The sequence below is a fragment of the Oryctolagus cuniculus genome, chromosome 5, assembly GCF_051225735.1.
Source record: "Oryctolagus cuniculus isolate XC-2025 breed Fujian yellow rabbit chromosome 5, ASM5122573v1, whole genome shotgun sequence".
NCBI classification, from domain to species: Eukaryota; Metazoa; Chordata; class Mammalia; order Lagomorpha; family Leporidae; genus Oryctolagus; species Oryctolagus cuniculus.
Genome location: NC_142871.1, coordinates 63,411,766 through 63,419,913, shown reverse-complemented (window position 1 = coordinate 63,419,913; position 8,148 = coordinate 63,411,766).

Genomic DNA, 8,148 nt, shown 5'->3' with positions numbered 1-8,148 from the left:
CAGCTCTCTTCTAATGCACCTGGGAAAGCAGTGGAGGATGGCCCAAGTGCTTGAGCACCTGCACCCTGATGGGAAACCCAGACAAACCTCTTGGCTTCAGCCCTGCCCAGCCCTGGCTGTTGTAGCCATCTAGGGAGTGGACCAGCGGATAGAAGACCTCTCTCTCTCTCTCCAGCCCCCTATCTGTAACTCTGACTTTCAAATAGATAGATAAATCTTAAGAAAAAAGGAAAATGAAATGAAGATGGAGAGGCCAGCGCTGTGGTGCAGTGGGTTAAGCTGGCACCTGCTGCCAGAAGAAGCCCCTGCCTCGTGGCCTCAGCCCTGCCAGCTCTGGCTGTTGGAGCCATCTGGGGAGTGAACCAGTGGATGGAAGATCTATCTTTCTCTCTCTCTCTCTCTGCCTTTCAAATAAATAAATGTTTTTTTTTTTTTTTTTTTAAAAAGAAACGATGATGGGCTTCCACCAACCATTTGAAAAGCATGGGTCCTACTTTTAAAGGCAACCACAAAAGAGACCAGAACTATTGTGAGCAACAACAGTCGCCGGGCTTTCGCAGTGCTTTCCTTGAAGGTGAAACGCTCTATGCTTTGTATGGTTGTGAAAACCCAATCAGTCATGTGATTCTACCCTTAAGGCTCCTATGTAACCATTTTTGGGGAGAAAAAAAAACAAACCCCTGCTATTTCTGAATCTGCTCTGAGGGGAAGATAGAGGGGAAGGGGCTTCTCCTCCAACTCCATGGGCTGCATGATTTCTTTCAGCACTTGCTTTAGGTCTGGTGGCTCATGGGGAGGGCCAACCTCTGCTACCCACCCTTTCCAAGGATAGCAAGGTGTTGGGAGTGTGGAGTTTACGGATGGAGCTGTCTGTCCCCTCCCAGAGAGAAGCTCACTGTCTTGGCTCAGTGAACTGCCCAGTGGGAACCACCCTTTTATTTGCAAGAGATGTCATGGATTGAAAAGGAAAAAGGAGAAATGTTCCAGAGGTCTCACTGTAAATCATCAGTTACTACAGTAGGCAGGAGAGCCTGGGCAAGCAGAAGGGGAGAGACTTTAAGACAAAACAAAATATTTCCCTGGAGCATTCACTCCATAATCTGGAATTTCATGTAAGCAAGCTAATAAGCTCTATGTCACGTGTACTTTTGGATCTCATTTCTAAATCGTTGCTAGAAAGTTCTTCTGATGAAAGACAATGCACCAGAAAGCAAAACTCTCCCCTCGCTAGTCCTTCTCTAATTTCCTCTTTTTGTTGCATTGACTCTGAAATCCATGATCTCTCATGCTGGCACACAAGCACAAGACCGAACTCCCACGTGGGTTCCTAAAGTGCTTAACGCTTTTGTAAATCCACAGTGTATGATGTTTACTGCCCTGTCACAGATCCTAACTTGTTTTTGTTGTAACTAAAGCACCCCCGGCTCATTGCATCACGGATGAGTACGATGAGGTGGAGGAGCTCAGGGTCTCGCAATACTTGTTTTCAGTTGTTAGTGAGCCACATGACCTCACAGATCCATTCATTCATGCTTATGCTCAGAGGCCTGGGTGCCCACTGCTATGTGTATAACTACACTGAGGCCACAAAGGTTTCGCCAGCTTGCATAGCAGGGCAAGCTGATGACCATGACCTGTCTGCGTTCTGCATGTTTGTAAAACATCTGCTCCCGTATCACAACCCAGTAGAGCCTGTTGCCGGATCTACTCACCCGTGTCAGTTTGCATTATAGGCGTGGCTACAGCAGGGACAAGCTCTGTTAGGAAGAGGAAGATTTCAGAGTTGGCTTCATCTCACACGTCTGTGTCTGATTCACAGACATCTGTGTCTCTCTGAGAGCTTTTTCAGAACGAGAGCTGGCCAACAGAGAAAACAAGCCACTTCCTAAGGGAGTGAACTTCCTGTGATGGGACGTGGTCGGGCAGAGCTGCTTCTCAGGGCCAGGGGAAGTGGTCCCAGCACTGGGTGGGGTGGCAGAGCCTTCCTGAGATTCGAGGAGGCCACATTTATGATGGGGGTGGCCCTGGGTCACCCATGATTTGTGTAAGATGACACCTAGTAAGCGTCCTTTTTATCGTAGTGAGTGAGCTGATTGGAGAAGCAAGACTCTGGGCATGTTCCACACCTGGATCCAGTGGACGATGGCTAAGTGCCCTTCGCAGTAAGCATCTATCGTGTGGGTCCAGCCCTAAGACACAGGCCACGTGGTGGAGCTACCAAGCAGGGCGTGCTCTGTTGACAGCTGCGAGCTGGTCTGAATGGTACAGGCAAACCTTTGAGCAGAGAGAAGCCGCTGTCCCCACACTGCCTGGCATCATTATTTAACCCACTGCGGAGCCAGCTCTCACCATTCCCACCTCTCAGTTCCCATCCCTCCTGACCGGGAGGAAGGGGCCATTGGCAAGCTCTGTTCTCCAGAAGTTAAACTCGGCGCTAAGCGTGCACAGAAACCCCTTTGTTCTTTCTGTAGGATTTTAAGAGTACAGGTCTGGGGTGCAGCTTGGGAAAGCAGAGAATAAAGACAAGAAAAATCCTCTGAAACAGTGCTTTTGCCCAGAACTGCTTCTCGGCGAGAGGAATTTCCTGAAGGCCCGGGGAGCTGGAGTGAGCCCTCGTCTCAAGTGCAGCGTCTCAGTGAAGCAGGGCTGTGATGACACCACCGTAACCACAGAGGAATTGACCACAGGAAGCGTCCCAGCTGTTGCTGATTAGCATTAGGACAAATTACACACAGCAAATTGTTAGCAGACATGTTTCCAGAATCCTTAACGGGTGGCAATAAATAAAAGCGATTCTCTTTCAAGTAAATGCTAAATTTCCAAAAATCCAGCTCCCAATTGCCCATGAAGGCTTAGTCTTGGATGAGGGGAGTCACAGGAAGGAATGACAGTCAAAACTTAGGCTCCCAGCACCACAACCGGCAGTGGGGCAGTGGGCAGGGCACAGGCAATGTGTGTGCATGGATGTGGTGTTGCTGTGGGGGTTGGCCTCACACAATGGATATAGGGATAATTGTGCCTCTGGGTGTCTGGCTGTCTGCTGGATTCCTCTCTGGGGGTCCTGGTGTACTGCCATTACAGTGCACGTGTGGCAAGCCAGGGACAGCCGGCAAGTGCTCAGCTCCAGATCAGACCCGTGGACAGCTCTGTACCACTCTCCTTGGCAAAATATGAAGGGACTTGAAAACGCTGGTGGAAAATGGTGTTGGAACGTGTTTATGTCAATGCAAATATTGTGAAATCCACGCATAGTGGATTCTTTTTCATAATATGCATGGAAACATGAGCTTTCTGAAGACCCTCTTGTATTGCAATTACAAGAAAGATTGTCTACTCCTTCATGCTCCTGTGTCGTCTTAAAAAACGCGAGTCGCATGGCCTACATTGGAGAAGGGTTGAAAAGCAGCCCGCAGCAGGCAGTGCTCACCTACTGTGTCTACTTAGGGAGAAAGACAGCCCGGTGGCTTCCTCAGTCAGGACTGTGACAGTGACTGAATCCCAGGCCTCGTCACCTCCAGGCATTTCCAATTATCTTCAAAGATTTGACAAACTTCTCCTGAAACAGTCTCAGAAACGTAAGTTAAAAATAAATTTAATTAAAAACATACGAAACACTCCATACAGCGTATCAATACAAAAATGTGTAGGTTTGTGCTCTCTCCTTGACTGGGGAGTCCTTTTCTTTTCTTTCTTTTTTTTTTTTTTTTTAAGATTTATTTATTTATTTGAAAGTGTTACACAGAGAAGGAGAGGCAGAGAGAAAGAGATCTTGCATCCTCTGGTTCACTCTTCAGTTGGCCTCAATGGCTGGAGCTGTGCCAATTCGAAGCCAGGAGCTTCCTACCACACAGGTGCAAGGGCCCAAGGGCTTGGCCCATCTTCTACTGCTTTCACAGGCATAGCAGAGAGCTGAATCGGAAGTGGAGCAGCCAGGTCTCAAACCGGTGCCCATATGGGATGCCGGCACTGAAGGCAGTGGCTTTACCCGATATGCCACAGGTCCTTTTTTTTTTTTTAAGATTTATTTATTTAAAAGGGTTACAGAGAGAGAGGGAGAGAGAGAGAGAGAGAGAGAGTGAGAAGGAGAGAGAGAGAAAGAGAGAGAGAGAGGTCTTCCATCCGCTGGTTCACTCCCCCGATGGCTGCAACAGCCAGTGCTAGGCCAGGCCAAAGCCAGAAGCCAGGAGCTTCCTTCAGGTGTCCCACAGGGGTGCAGGGACCCAAGCAGGGAGCTGGATCAGAAGCGGAGCAGCAGGGGCTCGAACCGGCACCCATATGAAACGCTGGCCTCACAGGTGGTGATTATATCCTCTATGTCACAGTGTCGGCCCCAAGTGGTGTCCTTTTCAAGCAACTCTGCCTCAGCCGGGGGTCCCTGCCCTGCGGAGTTAATGGCAGGTTAGGCTCCCTCGGGGAGTTCTTCACTTCTTTTTCGTGCTGCAAGGAAGAGAATCTGGCAGCGCCCTGCTGGAGGGCCATGAACGCAGCCATGCTCCCTCCCTAGCAGATCCTCAACAAGCCCCCCCCCCCCCGTAACCATGGGCTCCCAGGGAGGCCCCTCCCCAGGCACCCACAGCCATGAGTCCCAGCCGCCTGAGGGGCAGACCAGAACCCTGGAAGCACCCTGGTCAGCCAGCTGCCCACAGGGTACTCACTGCTGGCATAAGTGGGAACATCCAGCAGCACCAACCTGGAGGGAGACAGAGCAGGCACTGCCTCTGTGCCACACAGCTGGGGTACACGCTCGTCTCTCCTAGGGCACTTCCAAATACAGTGTCAGGAAACACACACACACACACACACTCACGACACCTCCATCTTCCCCTCCAGCCATCACCAAGGGAATCATAAGCTCCATCCCAGAACTGTCTCTGATTTTTTTTTTCTTTTGCCTCAAGACAAATGTAATCAGAGATGTTGGGAACATGAAAACACACACACACACTCTAATTTGAAATTATGCAAAACTCTAACAGTATCCTCTGCAACTTGTAGCAGAGCGACCCTGAAGGAACAGCAAGTTCTCTCCCTGTGCCAGTGGGAGTTCCCCAAGGAGGCTCACTTGGGCCAGGGCGATGCTTGTAGCCTGGCCCTGCAAGGTGAGCTTACCGGACGTGGCCTGGCAAGCTTCTTTGCATATCCTTGAAGCCATTCAGCTGCCTGGCTTGACAAGGTTTCTGAGAGGGGCGAAAATGAATGGTCAGGGTAGCGTTGCCACACTCATTGGGTCAGCTGATTGCAGTTCAGGGCGGAGACGAACTGGGAAGAATTTCCTCCCAGGTTAGTCTCTGACGTGGCAGCATCCCTTTTCAGAGCTATGCGATTTTTAAAAAGTCAAACCTTAAATATCAAGGCTTTGGCAACCTGTCCTGCTTCAAGCTGAATGTGAAATGGGATCGCACCTCGGCAAGAGCAGCTCAGTGTGAAGGCAGATTCCGTCTTCTCCGAGACTCCCAGGGCACACGTGGCTCTCCACCCCTTCACGTGGGGGCGGGCTGATTTTAATTTGGGGGCGCCAATGTTCACCTGTTTGTAGTGCAGGAGGGCCCTAGTGAAGCTGGGCAAGGAGCTTGGAAAGCTTAATAATGCAAGTCCCTATAAACTAAGCACCAGAGTATTTCAAAAGTTTGGGGCAAATGGTAGTAAAGATGTGTGTTTTGTTGCAAAAAAACTTTTGAAATTTGTGCATATGAGGGAGTCTTGAAAAAGTTTGTGGAAAATGTGTTTTATGAAAAACCTGTGTATGAATTTCAAAAATGTTAATTGTTTATTTGAAAGAGGGAGAGGGAAAGACACACAGAGAGAGCTTCTATTCATTGATTTACTCCCCAAACACCTGTAAGAGCCAGGGCTAGGAGCCAGGAGCTCCATCCGGGTCTCCCACACGGCGGGTAAGAACTCAAGTACTTGAACCATCATCTGCAGCTGCCCAGGCACATTAACAGGAAGCTGGACCACAAGTGGAACTGCCGGGACTTGAACTGGTGCTCCCATGTGGAATGTGGGCACCCAAGCAGCAGTTCAACATGCTGTGCCACAATGCCTCCCCCCCAAAAATTGTAATTCCACTTTCCATGAACTATTTTTTTTACCCCGGTATATGTCAATGGAAGAGGCATCACAAACGTCAGAGGACTGAGCAAAAGCAATGGAGTGAGACATGTGAGGAGTTTGGGGTCTCATGGTTTTCACCGGTAGTTCCAAATGCACAAATTCTGCATGGCTTTGGAGGAAAACTACCTTCAGAGCAGCAGTGAGCACTGAGGACAAACAAAGTTTCAAGGGACAGAGTCTGTTTATTACTCTAAGATCCAGAGGAGTAGGGCTGGGGTAGTGGCGCACCGGGTTAAGATATTGCTGCAATGCTGGCATCCTACATGGGCACCGGTTGGAATCCCAGCTGCTTTGATCCAGCTGCCTGCTAATGCGCCTGGGAAAGCAGCAGAAGATGGCCCAAGTACATGGGCCCCTGCCACTCATGTGGAGACTTGGCTGGAATTCTGGGCTCCTGGCTTATATCTGGCCCAGCCATTGGCTGCTGTGGCCATTTGGAGAGTAAACCGGTAGATGGAAGAACTCTTTATCTCTCTCTGCCACTTTTATTTTATTTTATATATTTTATAAATAAAAGATTTATTTTATATATTTAAAAGAGTTACAGAGAGAGAGGGAAAGACAGAAAGAGAGAGATCTCCCATACGCTGGTTCATTCTCCAAATGGCTGCAACAGCAAGGGTTGGACAAGGCCAAAGCCAGGAGCCAGGAGCTTCTTCCAGGTCTCCCACATGGGTGCAGGGGCCCAAGCACTTGGGCCACCTTCTGCTGCTTTCCCAGGCGCATTAGCAGGGAGTTGGATCAGAAGTGGAGCAGCTGGGACTTGAACCGACATCCTTATGGGATGCTGGTGTTGCAGGCAATGGCTTTACCAGCTACACCACAACACTGGCTCCTGCCACTCTGGCTTTCAAATAAATGAATAAATCTTAATCTCCCCCACACCCCCAACAAAAACTGTTAAGATCTCGCTGACTCTGTCCCAAGGCTGGACTGAGGGTCGTTTTGTCCCATGCTGAGTCCTGTAGGTGTTAAGTTCCTCACAACGTGGGTGCCCCTGCCCTTCTCTGCCACACTCTTGTGCAGCCTGGATTCGTGTGTCTCAGAAGCAACTTGCTCTGGCCCATTTTCTCAAGCCTTGCTCACCAAAGTGGGTCTAACAGCATGACATGATCGTCATCCGCATTGTGATTTATGGAGGGTCAGTAGGCAGCCCCCTCCCACTCGGGGGGCTGACCTCAAGGTCAAATTGGGTCATCTGCACAAGGGCAGGGGGTCAAGAAGGGAGGGGTTGGGCCCTGGGCCAGCTGAGACCCGGCTGGGGCCGCATCCTGTCCCGGCGGAAGCCCCGCCTCTCCCAGCTGCTGTTAGGGAAGTCCTCACTTAGCCCTGACCCTCACCTCCAGGGATCAGAAAGTCGAGAACTTTCACCTCCAACACCGCAGATATTCCTTTAAGGCGGAGGACATGCGTATGGAAGAGGTGACTTCACTTTGGAGATGTGTTTCCTGCTCAGTGAGGATGAGGAAGCAGAAACGGAGAAAAGGATGGTGGGGGAGTCGTGGATCCGTCTGCCTTCTGGGGTCGCAGCTGCTAAGGGGTGGAAAATCAATTTTTTTCCTATTACTCTGCGGTGAGAAAGGAAAGCCTATTTGTAAATGGAATTAAATCCAATAATAGCCTGTCTGTGTATTTGTGGAACACTGGAGAAATTAGCAGTGCAACTAGAAATTAGCACACTCCCGTTTCAAGGCTGGGTTGAGACATCTTTCTCTTTCGTTTTTAAAGAACACACCCAGGGCTGGATGTCACGCAGAGGCTTCGCGGGCCACGCATCAACACCTCTGAAGGACCCTGCGAGGGGACGGGTGCCCCAAGCCCATCTGGTGAGAGCGAACTTCCAAATCCTTGCCTGTGCTGCCTGTGTTAGCAGTCAGTCATCCACAGTGACTGCATCTGAGCTAGAACTTGCTCGAAGGCGGCTTCTTCCCAAGCTGCAATCTGTGGTGCCGACGGTGGAGCAGCTGGTTCTCCGACCCACCCAGCCGGCACCCGGCACCCGGCACCCAGCACCGGGCTCCTGCAGCCAGCCCG